The sequence below is a fragment of the Rhipicephalus microplus genome, chromosome X (assembly GCF_043290135.1).
Source record: "Rhipicephalus microplus isolate Deutch F79 chromosome X, USDA_Rmic, whole genome shotgun sequence".
Taxonomy (NCBI): domain Eukaryota; kingdom Metazoa; phylum Arthropoda; class Arachnida; order Ixodida; family Ixodidae; genus Rhipicephalus; species Rhipicephalus microplus.
The window spans coordinates 512,080,051-512,094,889 of record NC_134710.1 but is presented as its reverse complement, the minus strand read 5'-3'; positions in this window follow the sequence as shown (position 1 = coordinate 512,094,889).

Below are 14,839 nucleotides of genomic sequence, written 5' to 3'. Positions count from 1 at the left end.
TAAACGTTCTGTTACACTGTTTCGCTCACAATTACGATATTTGCATGACCTCACAGTTTTTCACCAACATAGTACAGTACAGAAAGCTGTATCTCGGTAAATGACATCGTTATTTAAGGTTTCATGATGCTTGCATGCGCTTTCACGAGAATATCACAATATAGCAGTTTCGCACTTGTAACGGTACAAGACGCACTATCTCGCTAGTTCACGCCGTGTTGTGTGCTTTCACGATATTTCAGCTATCACAGTTTTGTTCTCGCAACAAAACAACACTATCTATTAGACAAGGTCGTTTTTTGTGGTTTCACGACGCTACCTAGCTTAAACAAACATAACCCAACCTAACTTAACCTTCGCAATTCTATCGTTAGAAAACGGTTTACTCGCTACTTTACAATGCTTTCTGCAACATTACGACGGTTTCGTGCGTTTTCACATTAGATGTAGCAGTTTCCGACTTGTAATGGTGAAAAACACTGCATCTCAATAGCTGACTATGCTTAATGCGGTTTTACAACGCTTCATACCTTAACCTAACCTAACCTTCGCGCTTCTATCTAATAAACGCTCTGTTACACTGTTTCGCTCACAATTACAATATTTGCATGCCCTCCCAGTTTTTCACCAACTTAGTACAGCACAGAACGCTGTATCTCGCTAAATGACATCGTTATTAAAGGTTTCACGTTGTTTGCATGCGCTTTAACGAGAATATCATAATATAGCAGGTTCGCAATTGTAACGGTACAAGACGCACTATCTGGCTAGTTCGCGCCGTGTTGTATGCTTTCACAATGTTTCAGCTATCACAGTTTCGTACTCGCAACAAAACAACACTACCTCGTTAGACGAGGTCGTTTTTGGTGGTTTCACGAGGCTACCTAGCTTAAACTAACATAACACAACCTAACCTAACCTTCACAATTCTAACGTTAGAAAACGTTTTACTCGCTACTTTACAATGCTTTCTGCAACATTACGACGGTTTCATGCGGTTTCACAATAGATGTCGCAGTTTCCGACTTGTATTGGTGATAACACTGCATCTGAATAGCTGACATTACTTAATGCAGTTTTACAACACTTCATAACTTAACCTAACCTAACCTTCGCACTTCTATCTAATAAACGTTCTGTTACACTGTTTCGCTCACAATTACGATATTTGCATGACCTCACAGTTTTTCACCAACATAGTACAGTACAGAAAGCTGTATCTCGGTAAATGACATCGTTATTTAAGGTTTCATGATGCTTGCATGCGCTTTCACGAGAATATCACAATATAGCAGTTTCGCACTTGTAACGGTACAAGACGCACTATCTCGCTAGTTCACGCCGTGTTGTGTGCTTTCACGATATTTCAGCTATCACAGTTTTGTTCTCGCAACAAAACAACACTATCTATTAGACAAGGTCGTTTTTTGTGGTTTCACGACGCTACCTAGCTTAAACAAACATAACCCAACCTAACTTAACCTTCGCAATTCTATCGTTAGAAAACGGTTTACTCGCTACTTTACAATGCTTTCTGCAACATTACGACGGTTTCGTGCGTTTTCACATTAGATGTAGCAGTTTCCGACTTGTAATGGTGAAAAACACTGCATCTCAATAGCTGACTATGCTTAATGCGGTTTTACAACGCTTCATACCTTAACCTAACCTAACCTTCGCGCTTCTATCTAATAAACGCTCTGTTAACCTATTTCGCTCACAATTACGATATTTGCATGACCTCACAGTTTTTCACCAACTTGGTACAGTACAGAACGCTGTCTCGCTAAATGACATCGTTATTTAAGGTTTCACATTGCTTGCATGCGCTTTCACGAGAATATCACAATATAGCAGGTTCGCTATTGTAACGGTACAAGACGCACTATCTGGCTAGTTCGCGCCGTGTTGTGTGCTTTCACAATGTTTCAGCTATTACAGTTTCGTACTCGCAACAAAACAACACTATCTCGTTAGACGAGGTTGTTTTTGGTGGTTTCACGACGCTACCTAGCTTAAAATAACATAACGCAACCTAACCTAACCTTCACAATTCTATCGTTAGAAAACGTTTTACTCGCTACTTTACAATGCTTTCTGCAACATTACGACGGTTTCATGCGCTTTCACAATAGATGTCACAGTTTCCGACTTGTAATGGTGAAAAACAATGCATCTCAATAGCTAATATTGTTTATTGCGGTTTTATGATGCTTCAAGTCTTGACCTAACCTTCGCACTTGTACGTAAAAGGCTCTCTTACACTGTTTCGTTCACACTTATTATATTTGCATGACCTCACAGTTTTTCATCAACTTAGTACAGTACAGAACGCTGTATCTCGCTAAATGACATCGTTATTTAAGGTTTCACGCTGCTTGCATGTGCTTTCACGAGAATATCACAATATAGCAGTTTCGCACTTGTAACGGTACAAGACGCACTATCTGGCTAGTTCACGCCGTGTTGTGTGCTTTCACGATATTTCAGCTATCACAGTTTCGTACTCGCAACAAAACAACACTATCTCGTTAGACAAGGTCGTTTTTCGTGGTTTCACGACGCTACCTAGCTTAAACTAACATAACCCAAACTAACTTAACCTTCGCAATTCTATCGTTAGAAAACGTTTTACTCGCTACTTTACAATGCTTTCTGCAACATTACGACGGTTTCGTGCGTTTTCACATTAGATGTTGCAGTTTCCGACTTGTAATGGTGAAAAACACTGCATCTCAATAGCTGACGATGCTTAATGCGGTTTTAGAAAGCTTCATAACTTAACCTAACCTAACCTTCGCACTTCTATCTAATAAACGCTCTGTTACACTGTTTCGCTCACAATTACGATATTTGCATGACCTCACAGTTTTTCACCAACTTAGTACAGTACAGAAAGCTGTATTTCGCTAAATGACATCGTTATTTAAGGTTTCATGATGCTTGCATGCGCTTTCACGAGAATATCACAATATAGCAGTTTCGCAGTTGTAACTGTACAAGACGCACTATCTGGCTTGTTCACGCCGTGTTGTGTGCTTTCACGATATTTCAGCTATCACAGTTTCGTACTCGCAACAAAACAACACTATCTCGTTAGACAAGGTCGGTTTTTGTGGTTTCGCGACGCTACCTAGCTTAAATTAACATAACCCAACCTAACTTTACTTTCGCAATTCTATCGTTAGAAAACGTTTTACTCGCTACTTTACAATGCGGTCTGCAACGTTACGACGGTTTCGTGCGTTTTCACATTAGATGTTGCAGTTTCCGACTTGTAATGGTGAAAAACACTGCATCTCAATAGCTGACTATGCCTAATTCGGTTTTACAGCGCTTCATAACTTAACTTAACCTAACCTTCGCACTTCTATCTAATAAACGCTCTGTTAACCTGTTTCGCTCACAATTACGATATTTGCATGACCTCACAGTTTTTCACCAACTTAGTACAGTACAGAAAGCTGTATCTCGCTAAATGACATCGTTATTTAAGGTTTCATGATGCTTGCATGCGCTTTCACGAGAATATCACAATATAGCAGTTTCGCACTTGTAACGGTACAAGACGCACTATCTAGCTAGTTAACGCCGTGTTGTGTGCTTTCACAAGGTTTCAGCTATCACAGTTGCGTACTCGCAAAAAAACAACACTATCTCGTTAGACGAGGTCGTTTTTGGTGGTTTCACGACGCTACCTAGCTTAAACTAACATAACCCAACCTAACCTAACCTTCACAATTCTATCGTTAGAAAACGTTTTACTCGCTACTTTACAATGCTTTCTGCAACATTACGACGGTTTCGTGCGTTTTCACATTAGATGTTGCAGTTTCCGACTTGTAATGGTGAAAAACCCTGCATCTCAATAGCTGACTATGCTTAATGCGGTTTTACAATGCTTCATAACTTAACCTAACCTAACCTAACCTTCGCACTTCTATCTAATAAACGCTCTGTTACACTGTTTCGCTCACAATTACAATATTTGCATGCCCTCCCAGTTTTTCACCAACTTAGTACAGCACAGAACGCTGTATCTCGCTAAATGACATCGTTATTTAAGGTTTCACGTTGTTTGCATGCGCTTTAACGAGAATATCATAATATAGCAGGTTCGCAATTGTAACGGTACAAGACGCACTATCTGGCTAGTTCGCGCCGTGTTGTATGCTTTCACAATGTTTCAGCTATCACAGTTTCGTACTCGCAACAAAACAACACTACCTCGTTAGACGAGGTCGTTTTTGGTGGTTTCACGAGGCTACCTAGCTTAAACTAACCTAACCCAACCTAACCTAACCTTCACAATTCTATCGTTAGAAAACGTTTTACTCGCTACTTTACGATGCTTTCTGCAACATTACGACGGTTTCATGCGCTTTCACAATAGATGTCGCAGTTTCGAACTTGTATTGGTGATAACACTGCATCTGAATAGCTGACATTCATTAATGCAGTTTTACAATGCTTCATAACTTAACCTAACCTAAGCTTCGCCCTTCTATCTAATAAACGCTCTGATACACTGTTTCGCTCACAATTACGATATTTGCATGACCTCACAGTTTTTCACCAACTTAGTACAGTACACAAAGCTGTATCTCGCTAAATGACATTGTTATTAAAGGTTTCACGCTGCTTGCATGTGCTTTCACGAGAATATCACAATATAGCAGTTTCGCACTTGTAACGGTACAAGACGCACTATCTGGCTAGTTCACGCCGTGTTGTGTGCTTTCACGATATTTCAGCTATCACAGTTTCGTACTCGCAACAAAACAACACTATCTCGTTAGACAAGGTCGCTTTTTGTGGTTTCACGACGCTACCTAGCTTAAACTAACATAACCCAACCTAACTTAACCTTCGCAATTCTATCGTTAGAAAACGTTTTACTCGACACTTTACAATGCTTTCTGCAACATTACGACGGTTTCGTGCGTTTTCACAATAGATGTTGCAGTTTCCGACTTGTAATGGTGAAAAACACTGCATCTCAATAGCTGACTATGCTTAATGCGGTTTTACAACGCTTCATAACTTAACCTAACCTAACCTTCGCACTTCAATCTAATAAACGCTCTGTTACACTGTTTCGCTCACAATTACGATATTTGCAAGACCTCACAGTTTTTCACCAACTTAGTACAGTACAGAAAGCTGTATCTCGCTAAATGACATCGTTATTTAAGGTTTCACGCTGCTTGCATGTGCTTTCACGAGAATATCACAATATAGCAGTTTCGCACTTGTAACGGTACAAGACGCACTATCTAGCTAGTTCACGCCGTGTTGTGTGCTTTCACAATGTTTCAGCTATCACAGTTTCGTACTCGCAAAAAAACAACACTATCTCGTTAGACGAGGTCGTTTTTGGTGGTTTCACGACGCTACCTAGCTTAAACTAACATAACCCAACCTAACCTAACCTTCACAATCCTATCGTTAGAAAACGTTTAACTCGCTACTTTACAATACTTTCTGCAACACTACGACGGTTTCGTGCGTTTTCACATTAGATGTTGCAGTTTCCGACTTGTAATGGTGAAAAACACTGCATCTCAATAGCTGACTATGCTTAATGCGGTTTTACAACGCTTCATAACTTAACCTAACCTAACCTTCGCACTTCTATCTAATAAACGCTCTGTTACACTGTTTCGCTCACAATTACGATATTTGCATGACCTCACAGTTTTTCACCAACTTAGTACAGTACAGAAAGCTGTATTTCGCTAAATGACATTGTTATTTAATGTTTCATGATGCTTGCATGCGCTTTCACGAGAATATCACAATATAGCAGTTTCGCAGTTGTAACGGTACAAGACGCACTATCTGGCTAGTTCACGCCGTGTTGTGTGCTTTCACGATATTTCAGCTATCACAGTTTCGTACTCGCAACAAAACAACACTATCTCGTTAGACAAGGTCGTTTTTGGTGGTTTCACGACGCTACCAAGCTTAAACTAACATAACCCATCCTAACCTAACCTTCACAATTCTATCGTTAGAAAACGTTTTACTCGCTACTTTACAATGCTTTCTGCAACATTACGATGGTTTCGTGCGCTTTCAAAATAGATGTCGCAGTTTCCGACTTGTATTGGTGATAACACTGCATCTGAATAGCTGACATTGCTTAATGCGGTTTTACAACGCTTCATAACTTAACCTAACCTAACCTTCGCACTTCTATCTAATAAACGCTCTGTTACACTGTTTCGCTAACAATTACGATATTTGCATGACCTAACAGTTTTTCACCAACTTAGTACAGTACAGAAAGCTGTATCTCGCTAAATGACATCGTTATTTAAGGTTTCATGATGCTTGCATGCGCTTTACGAGAATATCACGATATAGCAGTTTCGCACTTGTAACGGTACAAGACGCACTATCTGGCTAGTTCACGCCGTGTTGTGTGCTTTCACGATATTTCAGCTATCACAGTTTCGTACTCGCAACAAAACAACACTATCTCGTTAGACAAGGTCCTTTTTTGTGGTTTCACGACGCTACCTAGCTTAAATTAACATAACCCAACCTAACTTAACCTTCGCAATTCTATCGTTAGAAAACGTTTTACTCGCTACTTTACAATGCTTTCTGCAACACTACGACGGTTTCGTGCGTTTTCACATTAGATGTTGCAGTTTCCGACTTGTAATGGTGAAAAACACTGCATCTCAATAGCTGACTATGCTTAATGCGGTTTTACAACGCTTCATAACTTAACCTAACCTAACCTTCGCACTTCTATCTAATAAACGCTCTGTTACACTGTTTCGCTCACAATTACGATATTTGCATGACCTCACAGTTTTTCACCAACTTAGTAGTGTACAGAAAGCTGTATTTCGCTAAATGACATTGTTATTTAATGTTTCATGATGCTTGCATGCGCTTTCACGAGAATATCACAATATAGCAGTTTCGCAGTTGTAACGGTACAAGACGCACTATCTGGCTAGTTCACGCCGTGTTGTGTGCTTTCACGATATTTCAGCTATCACAGTTTCGTACTCGCAACAAAACAACACTATCTCGTTAGACAAGGTCGTTTTGGTGGTTTCACGACGCTACCAAGCTTAAACTAACATAACCCAACCTAACCTAACCTTCACAATTCTATCGTTAGAAAACGTTTTACTCGCTACTTTACAATGCTTTCTGCAACATTACGATGGTTTCGTGCGCTTTCAAAATAGATGTCGCAGTTTCCGACTTGTATTGGTGATAACACTGCATCTGAATAGCTGACATTGCTTAATGCGGTTTTACAACGCTTCATAACTTAACCTAACCTAACCTTCGCACTTCTATCTAATAAACGCTCTGTTACACTGTTTCGCTCACAATTACGATATTTGCATGACCTAACAGTTTTTCACCAACTTAGTACAGTACAGAAAGCTGTATCTCGCTAAATGACATCGTTATTAAAGGTTTCATGATGCTTGCATGCGCTTTACGAGAATATCACGATATAGCAGTTTCGCACTTGTAACGGTACAAGACGCACTATCTGGCTAGTTCACGCCGTGTTGTGTGCTTTCACGATATTTCAGCTATCACAGTTTCGTACTCGCAACAAAACAACACTATCTCGTTAGACAAGGTCCTTTTTTGTGGTTTCACGACGCTACCTAGCTTAAATTAACATAACCCAACCTAACTTAACCTTCGCAATTCTATCGTTAGAAAACGTTTTACTCGCTACTTTACAATGCTTTCTGCAACATTACGACGGTTTCGTGCGTTTTTACATTAGATGTTGCAGTTTCCGACTTGTAATGGTGAAAAACACTGCATCTCAATAGCTGACTATGCTTAATTCGGTTTTACAACGCTTCATACCTTAACCTAACCTAACCTTCGCACTTCTATCTAATAAACGCTCTGTTAACCTGTTTCGCTCACAATTACGATATTTGCATGACCTCACAGTTTTTCACCAACTTAGTACAGTACAGAAAGCTGTATCCTGCTAAATGACATCGTTATTCAAGGTTTCATGATGCTTGCTTGCGCTTTCACGAGAATATCACAATATAGCAGTTTCGCACTTGTAACGGTACAAGACGCACTATCTAGCTACTTCACGCCGTGTTGTGTGCTTTCAAATGTTTCAGCTATCACAGTTTCGTACTCGCAAAAAAACAACACTATCTCGTTAGACGAGGTCGTTTTTGGTGGTTTCACGACGCTACCTAGCTTAAACTAACATAACCCAACCTAACCTAACCTTCACAATTCTATCATTAGAAAACGTTTTACTCGCTACTTTACAATGCTTTCTGCAACATTACGACGGTTTCATGCGCTTTCACATTACATGTCGCAGTTTCCGACTTGTATTAGTGATAACACTGCATCTGAATAGCTGACATTGGTTAATGCAGTTTTACAATGCTTCATAACTTAACCTAACCTAACCTTCGCACTTCTATTTAATAAACGCTCCTATACACTGTTTCGCTCACAATTACGATATTTGCATGACCTCACAGTTTTTCACCAACTTAGTACAGTACACAAAGCTGTATCTCGCTAAATGACATTGTTATTAAAGGTTTCACGCTGCTTGCATGTGCTTTCACGAGAATATCACAATATAGCAGTTTCGCACTTCTAACGGTACAAGACGCACTATCTGGCTAGTTCACGCCGTGTTGTGTGCTTTCACGATATTTCAGCTATCACAGTTTCGTACTCGCAACAAAACAACACTATCTCGTTAGACAAGGTCGTTTTTTGTGGTTTCACGACGCTACCTAGCTTAAACTAACATAACCCAACCTAACTTAACCTTCGCAATTCTATCGTTAGAAAACGTTTTACTCGCTACTTTACAATGCTTTCTGCAACATTACGACGGTTTCGTGCGTTTTCACATTAGATGTTGCAGTTTCCGACTTGTAATGGTGAAAAACACTGCATCTCAATAGCTGACTATGCTTAATGCGGTTTTACAACGCTTCATAACTTAACCTAACCTAACCTTCGCACTTCTATCTAATAAACGCTCTGTTAACCTGTTTCGCTCACAATTACGATATTTGCATGACCTCACAGTTTTTCACCAACTTAATACAGTACAGAAAGCTGTATCTCGCTAAATGACATCGTTATTCAAGGTTTCACGCTGCTTGCATGTGCTTTCACGAGAATATCACAATATAGCAGTTTCGCACTTGTAACGGTACAAGACGCGCTATCTAGCTAGTTCACGCCGTGTTGTGTGCTTTCACAATGTTTCAGCTATCACAGTTTCGTACTCGCAAAAAAACAACACTATCTCGTTAGACGAGGTCGTTTTTGGTGGTTTCACGACGCTACCAAGCTTAAACTAACATAACCCAACCTAACCTAACCTTCACAATTCTATCGTTAGAAAACGTTTTACTCGCTACTTTACAATGCTTTCTGCAACATTACGACGGTTTCGTGCGCTTTCACAATAGATGTCGCAGTTTCCGACTTGTATTGGTGATAACACTGCATCTGAATAGCTGACATTGCTTAATGCGGTTTTACAACGCTTCATAACTTAACCTAACCTAACCTTCGCACTTCTATCTAATAAACGCTCTGTTACACTGTTTCGCTCACAATTACGATATTTGCATGACCTAACAGTTTTTCACCAACTTAGTACAGTACAGAAAGCTGTATCTCGCTAAATGACATCGTTATTTAAGGTTTCATGATGCTTGCATGCGCTTTACGAGAATATCACGATATAGCAGTTTCGCACTTGTAACGGTACAAGACGCACTATCTAGCTAGTTCACGCCGTGTTGTGTGCTTTCACAATGTTCCAGCTATCACAGTTTCGTACTCGCAAAAAAACAACACTATCTCGTTAGACGAGGTCGTTTTTGGTGGTTTCACGACGCTACCTAGCTTAAACTAACATAACCCAACCTAACCTAACCTTCACAATTCTATCGTTAGAAAACGTTTAACTCGCTACTTTACAATGCTTTCTGCAACATTACGACGGTTTCGTGCGTTTTCACATTAGATGTCGCAGTTTCCGACTTGTAATGGTGAAAAACAGTGCATCTCAAGAGCTGACTATGCTTAATGCGGTTTTACAAAGCTTCATAACTTAACCTAACCTAACCTTCGCACTTCTATCTAATAAACGCTCTGATACACTGTTTCGCTCACAATTACGATATTTGCAAGACCTCACAGTTTTTCACCAACTTAGTACAGTACAGAAAGCTGTCTCTCGTTAAATGACATCGTTATTTAAGGTTTCACGCTGCTTGCATGTGCTTTCACGAGAATATCACAATATAGCAGTTTCGCACTTGTAACGGTACAAGACGCACTATCTAGCTAGTTCACGCCGTGTTGTGTGCTTTCACAATGTTTCAGCTATCACAGTTTCGTACTCGCAAAAAAACAACACTATCTCGTTAGACGAGGTCGTTTTTGGTGGTTTCACGACGCTACCTAGCTTAAACTAACATAACCCAACCTAACCTAACCTTCACAATTCTATCGTTAGAAAACGTTTAACTCGCTACTTTACAATGCTTTCTGCAACATTACGACGGTTTCGTGCGTTTTCACATTAGATGTTGCAGTTTCCGACTTGTAATGGTGAAAAACACTGCATCTCAATAGCTGACTATGCTTAATGCGGTTTTACAACGATTCATAACTTAACCTAACCTAACCTTCGCACTTCTATCTAATAAACGCTCTGTTACACTGTTTCGCTCACAATTACGATATTTGCATGACCTCACAGTTTTTCACCAACTTAGTACAGTACAGAAAGCTGTATTTCGCTAAATGACATCGTTATTTAATGTTTCATGATGCTTGCATGCGCTTTCACGAGAATATCACAATATAGCAGTTTCGCAGTTGTAACGGTACAAGACGCACTATCTGGCTAGTTCACGCCGTGTTGTGTGCTTTCACGATATTTCAGCTATCACAGTTTCGTACTCGCAACAAAACAACACTATCTCGTTAGACAAGGTCGGTTTTTGTGGTTTCACGACGCTACCTAGCTTAAATTAACATAACCCAACCTAACTTAACCTTCGCAATTCTATCGTTAGAAAACGTTTTACTCGCTACTTTACAATGCTTTCTGCAACATTACGACGGTTTCGTGCGTTTTCACATTAGATGTTGCAGTTTCCGACTTGTAATGGTGAAAAACACTGCATCTCAATAGCTGACTATGCTTAATTCGGTTTTACAACGCTTCATACCTTAACCTAGCCTAACCTTCGCACTTCTATCTAATAAACGCTCTGTTAACCTGTTTCGCTCACAATTACGATATTTGCATGACCTCACAGTTTTTCACCAACTTAGTACAGTACAGAAAGCTGTATCCTGCTAAATGACATCGTTATTCAAGGTTTCATGATGCTTGCTTGCGCTTTCACGAGAATATCACAATATAGCAGTTTCGCACTTGTAACGGTACAAGACGCACTATCTAGCTACTTCACGCCGTGTTGTGTGCTTTCAAATGTTTCAGCTATCACAGTTTCGTACTCGCAAAAAAACAACACTATCTCGTTAGACGAGGTCGTTTTTGGTGGTTTCACGACGCTACCTAGCTTAAACTAACATAACCCAACCTAACCTAACCTTCACAATTCTATCATTAGAAAACGCTTTACTCGCTACTTTACAATGCTTTCTGCAACATTACGACGGTTTCATGCGCTTTCACATTACATGTCGCAGTTTCCGACTTGTATTGGTGATAACACTGCATCTGAATAGCTGACATTGGTTAATGCAGTTTTACATTGCTTCATAACTTAACGTAACCTAACCTTCGCACTTCTATTTAATAAACGCTCCGATACACTGTTTCGCTCACAATTACGATATTTGCATGACCTCACAGTTTTTCACCAACTTAGTACAGTACACAAAGCTGTATCTTGCTAAATGACATTGTTATTAAAGGTTTCACGCTGCTTGCATGTGCTTTCACGAGAACATCACAATATAGCAGTTTCGCACTTGTAACGGTACAAGACGCACTATCTGGCTAGTTCACGCCGTGTTGTGTGCTTTCACGATATTTCAGCTATCACAGTTTCGTACTCGCAACAAAACAACACTATCTCGTTAGACAAGGTCGCTTTTTGTGGTTTCACGACGCTACCTAGCTTAAACTAACATAACCCAACCTAACTTAACCTTCGCAATTCTATCGTTAGAAAACGTTTTACTCGCTACTTTACAATGCTTTCTGCAACATTACGACGGTTTCGTGCGTTTTCACATTAGATGTTGCAGTTTCCGACTTGTAATGGTGAAAAACACTGCATCTCAATAGCTGACTATGCTTAATGCGGTTTTACAACGCTTCATAACTTAACCTAACCTAACCTTCGCACTTCAATCTAATAAACGCTCTGTTACACTGTTTCGCTCACAATTACGATATTTGCAAGACCTCACAGTTTTTCACCAACTTAGTACAGTACAGAAAGCTGTATCTCGCTAAATGACATCGTTATTTAAGGTTTCACGCTGCTTGCATGTGCTTTCACGAGAATATCACAATATAGCAGTTTCGCACTTGTAACGGTACAAGACGCACTATCTAGCTAGTTCACGCCGTGTTGTGTGCTTTCACAATGTTTCAGCTATCACAGTTTCGTACTCGCAAAAAAACAACACTATCTCGTTAGACGAGGTCGTTTTTGGTGGTTTCACGACGCTACCTAGCTTAAACTAACATAACCCAACCTAACCTAACCTTCACAATCCTATCGTTAGAAAACGTTTAACTCGCTACTTTACAATGCTTTCTGCAACACTACGACGGTTTCGTGCGTTTTCACATTAGATGTTGCAGTTTCCGACTTGTAATGGTGAAAAACACTGCATCTCAATAGCTGACTATGCTTAATGCGGTTTTACAACGCTTCATAACTTAACCTAACCTAACCTTCGCACTTCTATCTAATAAACGCTCTGTCACACTGTTTCGCTCACAATTACGATATTTGCATGACCTCACAGTTTTTCACCAACTTAGTACAGTACAGAAAGCTGTATTTCGCTAAATGACATTGTTATTTAATGTTTCATGATGCTTGCATGCGCTTTCACGAGAATATCACAATATAGCAGTTTCGCAGTTGTAACGGTACAAGACGCACTATCTGGCTAGTTCACGCCGTGTTGTGTGCTTTCACGATATTTCAGCTATCACAGTTTCGTACTCGCAACAAAACAACACTATCTCGTTAGACAAGGTCGTTTTTGGTGGTTTCACGACGCTACCAAGCTTAAACTAACATAACCCAACCTAACCTAACCTTCACAATTCTATCGTTAGAAAACGTTTTACTCGCTACTTTACAATGCTTTCTGCAACATTACGATGGTTTCGTGCGCTTTCAAAATAGATGTCGCAGTTTCCGACTTGTATTGGTGATAACACTGCATCTGAATAGCTGACATTGCTTAATGCGGTTTTACAACGCTTCATAACTTAACCTAACCTAACCTTCGCACTTCTATCTAATAAACGCTCTGTTACACTGTTTCGCTCACAATTACGATATTTGCATGACCTAACAGTTTTTCACCAACTTAGTACAGTACAGAAAGCTGTATCTCGCTAAATGACATCGTTATTTAAGGTTTCATGATGCTTGCATGCGCTTTACGAGAATATCACGATATAGCAGTTTCGCACTTGTAACGGTACAAGACGCACTATCTGGCTAGTTCACGCCGTGTTGTGTGCTTTCACGATATTTCAGCTATCACAGTTTCGTACTCGCAACAAAACAACACTATCTCGTTAGACAAGGTCCTTTTTTGTGGTTTCACGACGCTACCTAGCTTAAATTAACATAACCCAACCTAACTTAACCTTCGCAATTCTATCGTTAGAAAACGTTTTACTCGCTACTTTACAATGCTTTCTGCAACATTACGACGGTTTCGTGCGTTTTTACATTAGATGTTGCAGTTTCCGACTTGTAATGGTGAAAAACACTGCATCTCAATAGCTGACTATGCTTAATTCGGTTTTACAACGCTTCATACCTTAACCTAACCTAACCTTCGCACTTCTATCTAATAAACGCTCTGTTAACCTGTTTCGCTCACAATTACGATATTTGCATGACCTCACAGTTTTTCACCAACTTAGTACAGTACAGAAAGCTGTATCCTGCTAAATGACATCGTTATTCAAGGTTTCATGATGCTTGCTTGCGCTTTCACGAGAATATCACAATATAGCAGTTTCGCACTTGTAACGGTACAAGACGCACTATCTAGCTACTTCACGCCGTGTTGTGTGCTTTCAAATGTTTCAGCTATCACAGTTTCGTACTCGCAAAAAAACAACACTATCTCGTTAGACGAGGTCGTTTTTGGTGGTTTCACGACGCTACCTAGCTTAAACTAACATAACCCAACCTAACCTAACCTTCACAATTCTATCATTAGAAAACGTTTTACTCGCTACTTTACAACGCTTTCTGCAACATTACGACGGTTTCATGCGCTTTCACATTACATGTCGCAGTTTCCGACTTGTATTAGTGATAACACTGCATCTGAATAGCTGACATTGGTTAATGCAGTTTTACAATGCTTCATAACTTAACCTAACCTAACCTTCGCACTTCTATTTAATAAACGCTCCGATACACTGTTTCGCTCACAATTACGATATTTGCATGACCTCACAGTTTTTCACCAACTTAGTACAGTACACAAAGCTGTATCTCGCTAAATGACATTGTTATTAAAGGTTTCACGCTGCTTGCATGTGCTTTCACGAGAATATCACAATATAGCAGTTTCG